At 47.4% G+C, this 11778-nt stretch overlaps 1 long non-coding RNA gene across 1 annotated transcript in view; it reads right to left on the reverse strand.

Moving 5' to 3' along the window:
• LOC134929272 (uncharacterized) overlaps window positions 1-5874 on the reverse strand; it is an 85575-nt gene extending 79701 nt beyond the window's left edge. The window contains exon 1 of the long non-coding RNA XR_010178434.1: window positions 5734-5874. This is a non-coding gene — a long non-coding RNA (uncharacterized LOC134929272). The remainder of the gene's footprint in view (window positions 1-5733) is intronic.
• Window positions 5875-11778: the final 5904 nt, after the last annotated feature.

Genomic DNA, 11778 nt, shown 5'->3' on the forward strand with positions numbered 1-11778 from the left:
AATCTGTGGCTTTGGATGTATTATTGTCCCAGCGGGAGGATATATATAATTCAGATTTGTGGTGAACATATCTCTCCGGATATGTCTGGGACTGTCAGCATTTAACCCTTCCAATCACGTTTATAGGAGGCTGCCCAAAGGAGTGAACCATCAAAAAGGAATAAACACTGAGGGGATTAGTATATGACATCTAACACAATTGTTTAATTAGATGCAGAGTGTGTCAATTTAATGCAAGTTACCCACTGTGTTTAAACTGTTTCACTAATAGGTACCACTGGAAAACAGCTATGGTTTGTAATATGTTTCAATGTCTAAACCTTTAGATCAGTATTGATAAGGATATATGTGAATAGTGATTTTATAATTTTTAATCAAATAAAAAACTCTTTTATTGTGGACAGCGCTTTCAACTTTTTTCCTTGATTTATATTTAAATTATTGGGACTCAACAAACCCACTATTGAAAGCAGCAGTGCACAATTGAGAGGAGGTGTATTTTTAAGGAGCTGCACAGCTGACACACACAAGAGCTTAGCGCTTTCTAAGTTTGAGGTTGCTTTTTCAATTGATGAACAGTAGGAGTTGTGTAATTAAAGTGAATATACTGTATGAAAGAGAAATAATATGGTCTTGGGTCCCAATATGCAGTATTATTTTTTTACTTCTCCACCAACATGTCACATTACCTATGTCCCAACTTGAAAAAAATCAGTGCTGTAAAATCCACATGAGAGAGGTCCCCTTAGTCATTTACTGCCCACACCCGTGAGCCAGAATAGCGCAAAGTGTCAGAGAAAAGGTGCACTCCCAACCCATGCACCTCATGTTACATACAGTAAACAGTGATAGGGTGGTTGCATTTGTAATAAATGTGTAAGGTATGTACTCCACAGCAGTTTTGCAGAATTTTGCTAAATAGCACACTTTCTCAACCAAGCATAAATAATTATCATTAATTTCTAAATCACTGTGTCATTCCGATGCTAAAAATCTAGGGATCAAATCAATTAGTGGGTGACCATGTGAATATTTGCTGCACAGCAGATTGGAAGGCAGAATGTGCCTTATTATACATTTCTCTTCAGAACTGTTACAGTCAGATTGAGAAAACATGTGTGAAGGGACTTAAAGTGTAAACAAATATTCCCATTGTGACACATTAGCTGCTACTTAACATAAATCTGTTATTATAAATAGGATTAATTTAATTGTCTAAAAAAAACAGTTGACACAGGCTGATACATGCTTGAATGTTTGCATGAAAATACATATACTGGCTACAATACAGTACATTACATTTTCCACAGTTTGAAATAAAAAAAAAAGCTTTTTTTATAGAACAAATAAACGTTAAAAAAAGAGAAAAACTTGATGTATATGAAAGTGCTAATAATAGCCACTCATATATGTAAACTTGGGAAACCATTTGATACATTTGATATGCTAATTGGATTCTCTAATGAGTTTTGCTTGTGTGGATATCTAGGGCCTAATTCAGGGGGTCATTCCGAGTTGATCGCTCACTGCCGTTTTTTGCAGCGCAACGAACAGGTTACTACTGCGCATACGTATGCACCGCAATGTGCAGGCGCGTCGTACGGGTACAAAGCGGATCATTGCTGAGCGATGGATTTAACAAAGAATCCATTCACACAGCCGATCGCAAGGAGATTGATAGGAAGAGGGCATTTGTGGGTGTCAACTGACCATTTTCTGGGAGTGTTTGGGAAAACACAGGCATGTCCAAGCGTTTGCAGGGCGGCTGTCTGACGTCAATTCCGGGACCAAAAAGACTAAAGTGATCGCTAGGGTTGAGAAAGTCCAGAGCTACTCAAACTACAAAAAACGTTTTCGGCCTGCTCGGCTGCACACATGTTCGCACACTTGCAAAGCAAAAATACTCTCCCCCGTGGGCGGTGACTATGCGTTTGCACGGCTGCTAAAAGTAGCTAGCGAGCGATCAACTCGGAATGACCCCCTCAGACCTGATCGCAGCAGCAAAATCTTTCTCTAATGGGCAAAACCATGTGCACTGCAGGTGGGGCCAGGGCCGGCGCTACCACTAGGCAGCTTTAGGCAGCTGCCTATGGGCGGCGACCACTGGAGGGCGGCACTACACAGACACAGAGAATGAAAGAGAGAATGCTTTCTTTATCACTCTGCCTCGCCTCAGCACAGCCAACTCCTCCTATTCTTTTAGAGACGAGGAGCAGCAAGGGATGTCATGGGCACCCACCAAGTCTGTCTGTGTTCAACGTGAGTGACACTGTGAGTCCTGTTTCTGCAATCCTGCCGCCCCCCACCTCCAGGACAGCAGCATCCGAAGTCCCGGCATAGATATATTCAGGCTGCTCCCGAGTCCCACATATTACGAGCTGGCACGCACTGCAGCTCCCCCCGCGATTGGCTCCCGCATGATGCCAGCTCCAGTGCTCAATCCCCCCTGCGATTGGGCTCCCGAAACAGTTACCCGCTGCGGCGCTCTTCTTGTTACCCGCTCCGGCGCTCCCACCCCCCGCGATCGGCTCCTGCATCTTGTCACCACTCAGCAGTCGTCGTCCCCCTAAGGTTACCTGCTGCCTCCCCGAGTGCCCCCCCACCCCTCCTGTCACCAGCTCCCCCGCCCCGGCAATTGGGCCCCCGCTCCGACATGTTACCCGCTGCCTCCCCCCTTCATCTTGTTACCAGCTCCCCCCCTTGATTGGTATCCCGCATGGCAGGAGCACCCAGGGCCAGGAGAGTGCTAGGAGGATCAATAGGAGCAGGCGAACGGTGCACCATCCCATTAGTGCATAGTTTGCCAGCTGCCGCTGTTACCGATGACAGCAGCTGACAGCCAGCTGCACCTGCGTGGGGGTCCAACGCCACTTCCGTTGCTGTCAGCATGTATACTTAGGGGCAAACACGGTATTTTCATAGAGTGGGGGGGCAGAATCCTTACACACGCACACAGCAGGGAAATGGAGCGTGTGTCTGTGTGTATATGTGTATATGTGCTACAGTATGTGTTGGGGGTTATGTTGTGATGCGATTTATCATCAACATCTCCTTCGAGTGCGGGCAAATGTCTTTGCTGAAAAAAAATATGTATATTTTATATATATATAAATATATATATATATACACAGTATATACTACAGGGTCTGGCGGCACTCGCGGCGTAGAAATATGGATCCTGACGAAAATTTTATTATGACATTGAAACGTTGATGCACATCAGACTTGGAGGCTGTCTTTATTTCTGCGCTGCGAGTGCCGCCAGACCCTGCAGTATATACTATTGGACACAGTGCCTGCTGTAACCATTAGAGGGCACCGGCTAGCCACAGGTTTTAACATACCTTTTGGATCTAGGAGTGCCTTGGACTGCTTTATGATATATATATATATATATATATATATATATTGTATAGATATTAGTTCCAAAGGTCCGGCACTCCGATAATAGAAAGAATAGCCGCTGGTGCCCGCACAGTCACAATTCAATATACTTCAAAGGTGCAGCACTCGGCGTAATAAACACAGTAGACAGATTACAACAATGTTTCAGTGCTTTCCCACTATCCTCAGGTTACCTTGTAATCTGTCTACTGTGTTTATTACGCCGAGTGCCGCACCTTTGGTGTGTGTGTATGTGTGTATATATATATATATATATATATATATATATACACACACACACATATCCGGCGCTTCCATTAAGCAGCGGGCCATTAAGCAGAGGGGGCAGACCCACTCTCCCCTTCCCATTCGAGGAGGATGAAAATGGCTGTGGAACTTCTAGGAAGCCAGCTTTACACCTGGGGGACTGGACAGTTGGTAATGGTGTGGGTGTGTGTGTGTGGGGGGGGGTGTAGGAGGTGGAGGGGGCAGTAGGCAGATGGTTTGCCTAGGGTGCTGAGAAACCTTGCACCGACCCTGGGTGGGGCAAATGTAACGTGCAGAGAGAGTTAGATTTTGGTGGGTTCTTTTATTTCTGTGCAGGGTAAATTCTGGCTGTTTCATTTTTACACTGCAAATTAGATTTCAGTTTGAACACATCCCACTCAAATCTAACTCTCTCTGCACATGTTACATCTGCCCCACCTGCAGTGCACACAGAGCCGGATTAAGGCCCCGGGAGGCCTGGGGCACTAAAGAGCAGGGGGCCCCCATGGACTAAAATAAATAAATTAAATAAATATATATATATATATATATATATATCCACATCGCTCTAAGAATCCCTCCTCCTTCAGTTCAGCGTGTGGCGCGCCAATGACTGAGTCGCAGGCTTGCTGAGCCGGACAGCAATTGGACAGCTGAGCCGTCGCTCTGCTGCCCTGACTACAGCTGTTAGAGCACTCTTCTTAGAGCTGTAGTCAGCGCAGCTGAGCGACGGCTCAGCTGTCTAATTGCTGTCCGGCTCAGCAAGCCTGCGGCTCAGTCATTGGCGCACCGCACTCTGAACTGAAGGAGGAGGAGGGACAGGGCAGCCAGAGGTGGATTTAGATCTCAGGGGGCCCTAAGCAAGACACCTATTTGGGGCCCTTTTCCTCAATCTATAGCACTATAGTTACGTTTCTGATTTATGCCCCTTACATTACTTGTCAGCGGTGTGTGTGTCGATCTCTTCAGCTATTACTATGTAATAATATAGTGCAGTTGTAAAGCACAATATAATATGCTGGCGCTGTATAAGTAATGGGATGCGGGACCTCCTAACAGGTGAAGGGGTACATTTTCAAGAGGTTTTATTTTTTTATTTTTTTATTAAGGTTTAAGATTATCATCTCTTAATTAATTTAGTCTATTTTTTTTAACCTTTTTCACATTGTTGCAACTGAATGCCCAAATCTGTGTTACACATCTGCAAAACTAACCAGCAAAATTTATCCTTTTCTCTGTCACTGGGGCAGCTGAATAGCACCTAGAGCAGGCTATCCCAACCACGGTCCTCAAGGCACACCAACAGTGCAGGTTTTAGCGATATCCAGGCTTCAGCACAGGTGACTTAATTAGTAGCTCAGTTATTTTGATTTAACCATCTGTGCTTCAGCCTGGATATCACTAAAACCTGCACTGTTGGTGTGCCTTGAGGACCGCGGTTGGGAATGCCTGACCTAGAGGTATTTGAATATGCAGAGCTGGGCTGTTATCTCACTAACAGGCTTCATCCTCTCTTATTAGCCCTGTTTAGCCCTAGCTGACTCTTAAAGTGACGGTGGCCTTTATCTCCCCCCCCCCCCCCCTGCTCAAATGTAGCAGGCAGGCCCCTGTCCAGTCAGTGTATGCTGCCATACCCCCTGTCACACATTCCTACTCACCCCTCACTGTCACACATTCCCACTCAACGCTACATGTACTCACTCACTGCCACACATGCCCACTTGCCGCTCACCGTCAAATATACACACTCATCGCTCACACGTACCCACTCACCGCTCACAATCACACGTACCCACTAATCACTGTCACACACACCCCCTCACTGTAAACACATACCCACTCACCGCTCACCGCCACACGTATCCACTCGCCGCTCACTGTCACACATACCCACTCACCTCTCACTGTCACACATACCCACTCACTGTAGCATATTCCTATTCACACCTCATTGTAACACATACCCACTCACTCCCAGACCCCAGGATAACCAGTCACACATTAGTATCCTCCCTCCAAAGCCACAAATGCCCCCTCTGCCCATCTATACTGCATCAGGGCGTCTCTCCACCTCCCTCTCACCTTTAACAAGTAGAACAGTGCGGCACCTTCACTACTGTATGTCAAAAGCGCTCCTTCTGCTACAGTCTGCTTCCGGACACAAAGCCATCAGGTCCCACTCCCAGGCTCCCGCCTCCCAGCAGCGGCAGTTGCAGCGTGCCCCAACCGGCTCCTCTCTGACTGCATGTGACATCACATTCAACAGGAAGGAGTCAGGACAGGACACAAGCGAGTGCTGGAGGAGCAGGTCACTGGCAGCTGTCTAAACAATGACAGCCTGCCGGGACCATGAAAACAGCCTGCGCATGCTGTGAGTCAGGCGGGCCCCTGGGACTCACCGGGCCCTAGGCATCCACTTTGGATGCCTTGCGGTAAATCCACCTCTGAGGGCAGCGGGGAGCCGGGGCTCGTGAGCGCAGCACCGCAGATCGGATTGAAGAGAGATCTGATCTGTGGTGTGGCAGGGGACCCTTTTGGAAAGGGGGGCCCGGGGTACGTATCCCCGGGACCCCCCCCCCCCCCCTTAATCCGGCTCTGAGTGCACATGGGTTTGCCCACTAGAGAAAAAGTTTGCTGCAATCTAAATAAAAGAAAATAGTAATAGGATTCAGTATGGGATCCCGAGGGTTGGGATGCCGGCGGTCATATGACCAACGCCAGAATTCCGACAGGCGGGATACTGATGGTGAGTACAGTGTGTCTCCTCACGGCCTCGCTGTAGTCGCCACTCTTCAGGCCCAGTGGAGAGCTTTGCTCACCACGCTAATTTTTTATCCCTTGTGGGGTGGCGTGGACCATCCCCCGAGTGGGGATTCTGGGCCCCAGTTGGGATTCCAAACACCAGGATTCCCTTGGCTGTCGGTATTCCGGCGTCGGTAAGCTCACTGCTTCCCTAATAATAAGGTACGTGCATAGAAACGTTACACAAAGTTAGCACACAAAGATGCTATTGCGATTGAGATGCACATTGTCAGAAATGTCTTGGAAAGTGTGTGCATGACTGGTAGGGGGCTAAATAGACCCATGGAGTTGGCCCATCTTATGGGAGCAGGGTTGGACTGGCCCAAGGGGGCACAGGGACAAGCCCCAGTAGGCTTGACTGCCTGGGGGCACACCTTCTCCTCTAGGGATCAGGTTCCAGACTGTGCATTTGAATTATACATTTAATATAGATGTTACCTTATACAGCACAGGATTATGGAGTATTTTCTACATTGCAATGCTATTATTAATAGTGATGTGCACCGGAAATTTTTCGGGTTTTGTGTTTTGGTTTTGGTTTCGGTTCCGCGGCCGTGTTTTGGATTCGGACGCGTTTTGGCAAAACCTCCCTGAAATTTTTTTGTCGGATTCGGGTGTGTTTTGGATTCGGGTGTTTTTTTACAAAAACCCCTCAAAAACTGTTTAAATCATAGAATTTGGGGGTCATTTTGATCCCATAGTATTATTAACCTCAATAACCATAATTTACACTCATTTTCAGTCTATTCTGAATACCTCACACCTCACAATATTATTTTTAGTCCTAAAATTTGCACCGAGGTCGCTGGATGGCTAAGCTAAGCGACCCAAGTGGCCGACACAAACACCTGGCCCATCTAGGAGTGGCACTGCAGTGTTAGACAGGATGGCACTTCAAAAAAATAGTCCCCAAACAGCACATGATGCAAAGAAAAAAAGAGGTGCACCAAGTTCGCTGTGTGACTAAGCTAAGTGACACAAGGGGCCGATACAAATACCTGGCCCATCTAGGAGTGGCACTGCAGTGTCAGGCAGGATGGCACTTCAAAAAAATTCTCCCCAAACAGCACATGATGCAAAGAAAAAAAGAGGTGCACCAAGGTCGCTGTGTGACTAAGCTAAGTGACACAAGTGGCCGACACAAACACCTGGCCCATCTAGGAGTGGCACTGCAGTGTCAGGCAGGATGGCACTTCAAAAAATAGTCCCCAAACAGCACATGAAAGAAAAATGAAAGAAAAAAGAGGTGCAAGATGGAATTGTCCTTGGGCCCTCCCACCCACCCTTATGTTGTATAAACATGACATGCACACTTTAACGAACCCATCATTTCAGCTACAGGGTCTGCCACACGATTGTGACTGAAATGACTGGTTGGTTTGGGCCCCCACCAAAAAAGAAGCAATCAATCTCTCCTTGCACAAACTGGCTCTACAGAGGCAAGATGTCCACCTCATCATCATCCTCCGATTCCTCACCCCTTTCACTGTGTACATCCCCCTCCTCGCAGATTATTAATTCGTCCCCACTGGAATCCACCATCTCAGATCCCTGTGTACTTTCAGGAGGCAATTGCTGCTGGTGAATGTCTCCACGGAGGAATTGAATATAATTCATTTTGATGAACATCATCTTCTCCACATTTTCTGGAAGTAACCTCGTACGCCGATTGCTGACAAGGTGAGCGGCTGCACTAAACACTCTTTCGGAGTACACACTGGAGGGAGGGCAACTTAGGTAGAATAAAGCCAGTTTGTGCAAGGGCCTCCAAATTGCCTCTTTTTCCTGCCAGTATACGTACGGACTGTCTGACGTGTCTACTTGGAAGCAGTCACTCATATAATCCTCCACCATTCTTTCAATGGTGACAGAATCATATGCAGTGACCGTAGACGACATGTCAGTAATCGTTGGCAGGTCCTTCAGTCCGCACCAGATGTCAGCACTCGCTCCAGACTGCCCTGCATCACCGCCAGCGGGTGGGCTCGGAATTCTTAGCCTTTTCCTCGCACCCCCAGTTGCGGGAGAATGTGAAGGAGGAGATGTTGACGGGTCACGTTCCGCTTGACTTGACAATTTTCTCACCAGCAGGTCTTTGAACCTCTGCAGACTTGTGTCTGCCGGAAAGAGAGATACAACGTAGGTTTTAAATCTAGGATCGAGCACGGTGGCCAAAATGTAGTGCTCTGATTTCAACAGATTGACCACCCATGAATCCTGGTTAAGCGAATTAAGGGCTCCATCCACAAGTCCCACATGCCTAGCGGAATCGCTCTGTTTTAGCTCCTCCTTCAATGTCTCCAGCTTCTTCTGCAAAAGCCTGATGAGGGGAATGACCTGACTCAGGCTGGCAGTGTCTGAACTGACTTCACGTGTGGCAAGTTCAAAGGGTTGCAAAACCTTGCACAACGTTGAAATCATTCTCCACTGCGCTTGAGTCAGGTGCATTCCCCCTCCTTTACCTATATCGTAGGTAGCTGGGCAGATGTATAGGCTTGAATGGCCTTTAGCTGCTCCTCCATCCTCTGAAGCATATAGAGGGATGAATTCCACCTCGTTACCACCTCTTGCTTCAGATGATGGCGGGGCAGGTTCAGGAATGTTTGGTGGTGCTCCAGTCTTTGGCATGCGGTGGCTGAATGCCAAAAGTGGCCCGCAATTCTTCGGGCCACCGACAGCATCTCTTGCACGCCCCTGTCGTTTTTTAAATAATTCTGCACCACCAAATTCAATGTATGTGCAAAACATGGGACGTGCTGGAATTTGCCCACATGTAATGCGCGCACAATATTGGTGGCGTTGTCCGATGTCACAAATCCCCAGGAGAGTCCAATTGGGGTAAGCCATTCTGCGATGATGTTCCTCAGTTTCCGTAAGAAGTTGTCAGCTGTGTGCCTCTTATGGAAAGCGGTGATACAAAGCGTAGCCTGCCTAGGAACGAGTTGGCGTTTGCGAGATGCTGCTACTGGTGCCGCCGCTGCTGTTCTTGCTGTGGGAGGCAATACATTTACCCAGTGGGCTGTCACAGTCATATAGTCCTGAGTCTGCCCTTCTCCACTTGTCCACATGTCCGTGGTTAAGTGGACATTGGGTACAACTGCATTTTTTAGGACACTGGTGACTCTTTTTCTGACGTCTGTGTACATTTTCGGTATCGCCTGCCTAGAGAAATGGAACCTAGATGGTATTTGGTACTGGGGACACAGTATCTCAATCAAGTCTCTAGTTGCCTCTGAATTAACGGTGGATACCGGAACCACGTTGCTCACCGCCCAGGCTGCCAAGGCCTGAGTTATCCGCTTTGCAGCAGGATGACTGTTGTGATATTTAATCTTCCTCGCAAAGGACTGTTGGACAGTCAATTGCTTACTGGAAGTAGTACAAGTGGTCTTCTGACTTCCCCTCTGGGATGACGATCGACTCCCAGCAGCAACAACAGCAGCGCCAGCAGCAGTAGGCGTTACACTCAAGGATGCATCGGAGAAATCCCAAGCAGGAGAGGACTCGTCAGACTTGACAGTGACATGGCCTGCAGGACTATTGGCTTTACTGTGTAAGGTGGAAATTGACACTGAGGGAGTTGGTGGTGTGGTTTGCAGGAGCTTGGTTACAAGAGGAAGGGATTTAGTGGTCAGTGGACTGCTTCCGCTGTCATCCAAAGTTTTTGAACTTGTCACTGACTTATGATGAATGCGCTGCAGGTGACGTATAAGGGAGGATGTTCCGAGGTGGTTAACGTCCTTACCCCTACTTATTACAGCTTGACAAAGGCAACACATGGCTTGACACCTGTTGTCCGCATTTGTGTTGAAATAATTCCACACCGTAGAGGTGATTTTTTTTGTATTTTGACCAGGCATGTCAATGGCCATATTCGTCCCACGGACAACAGGTGTCTCCCCGGGTGCCTGACTTAAACAAACCACCTCACCATCAGAATCCTCCTTGTCAATTTCCTCCCCAGCGCCAGCAACACCCATATCCTCATCCTGGTGTACTTCAGCAGTGACATCTTCAATTTGACTATCAGGAACTGGACTGCGGGTGCTCCTTCCTGCACTTGCAGGGGGCATGCAAATGGTGGAAGGCGCAAGCTCTTCCCGTCCAGTGTTGGGAAGGTCAGGCATCGCAACCGACAAAATTGGACTCTCCTTGGGGATTTGTGATTTAGAAGAACGCACAGTTCTTTGCTGTGCTTTTGCCAGCTTAAGTCATTTCATTTTTCTAGCGAGAGGATGAGTGCTTCCATCCTCATGTGAATCTGAACCACTAGCCATGAACATAGGCCAGGGCCTCAGCCGTTCCTTGCCACTCCGTGTCGTAAATGGCATATTGGCAAGTTTACGCTTCTCATCAGACGCTTTCAATTTTGATTTTTGGGTAATTTTACTGAACTTTTGTTTTTTGGATTTTACATGCTCTCTACTATGACTTTGGGCATCGGCCTTGGCAGACGACGTTGATGGCATTTCCTCATCTCGGCCATGACTAGTGGCAGCAGCTTCAGCACGAGGTGGAAGTGGATCTTGATCCTTCCCTATTTTAACCTCCACATTTTTGTTCTCCATTTTTTAATGTGTGGAATTATATGCCAGTATCAATAGCAATGGCCTACTACAATATATACTGCGCACAACTGAAATGCACCACAGGTATGGATGGATAGTATACTTGACGACACAGAGGTAGGTACAGCAGTGGCCTACTGTACCGTAATGCTATATATTATATACTGGTGGTCAGCAAACTGTGCAAAACTGAAATGCACCACAGGTATGGATGGATAGTATACTTGACGACACAGAGGTAGGTACAGCAGTGGCCTACTGTACCGTAATGCTATATATTATATACTGGTCGTCAGCAAACTGTGCAAAACTGAAATGCACCACAGGTATGGATGGATAGTATACTTGACGACACAGAGGTAGGTACAGCAGTGGCCTTCTGTACCATACTCCTATATATTATATACTGGTGGTCAGCAAAATTATGCACTGTACTCCTACTATATACTACAATGCAGCACAGATATGGAGTGTTTTTCAGGCAGACAACGTATACTGGTGGTCACTGGTCAGCAAAACTCTGCACTGTACTCCTCCTATATAATACTGCTGGTCCCCACAATAAAGCAGTGTGAGCACAGATATATGCAGCACACTGAGCACAGATATGGAGTGTTTTTCAGGCAGACAACGTATACTGGTGGTCACTGTCAGCAAAACTCTGCACTGTACTCGTCCTATATAATATACTGGTGGTCCCCAGTCCCCACAATAAAGCCATAGGCGTGCGCAGGGGGGGTGCCGGGTGCGCACAGGC

The sequence above is a fragment of the Pseudophryne corroboree genome, chromosome 5 (assembly GCF_028390025.1).
Source record: "Pseudophryne corroboree isolate aPseCor3 chromosome 5, aPseCor3.hap2, whole genome shotgun sequence".
Lineage (NCBI taxonomy): Eukaryota > Metazoa > Chordata > Amphibia > Anura > Myobatrachidae > Pseudophryne > Pseudophryne corroboree.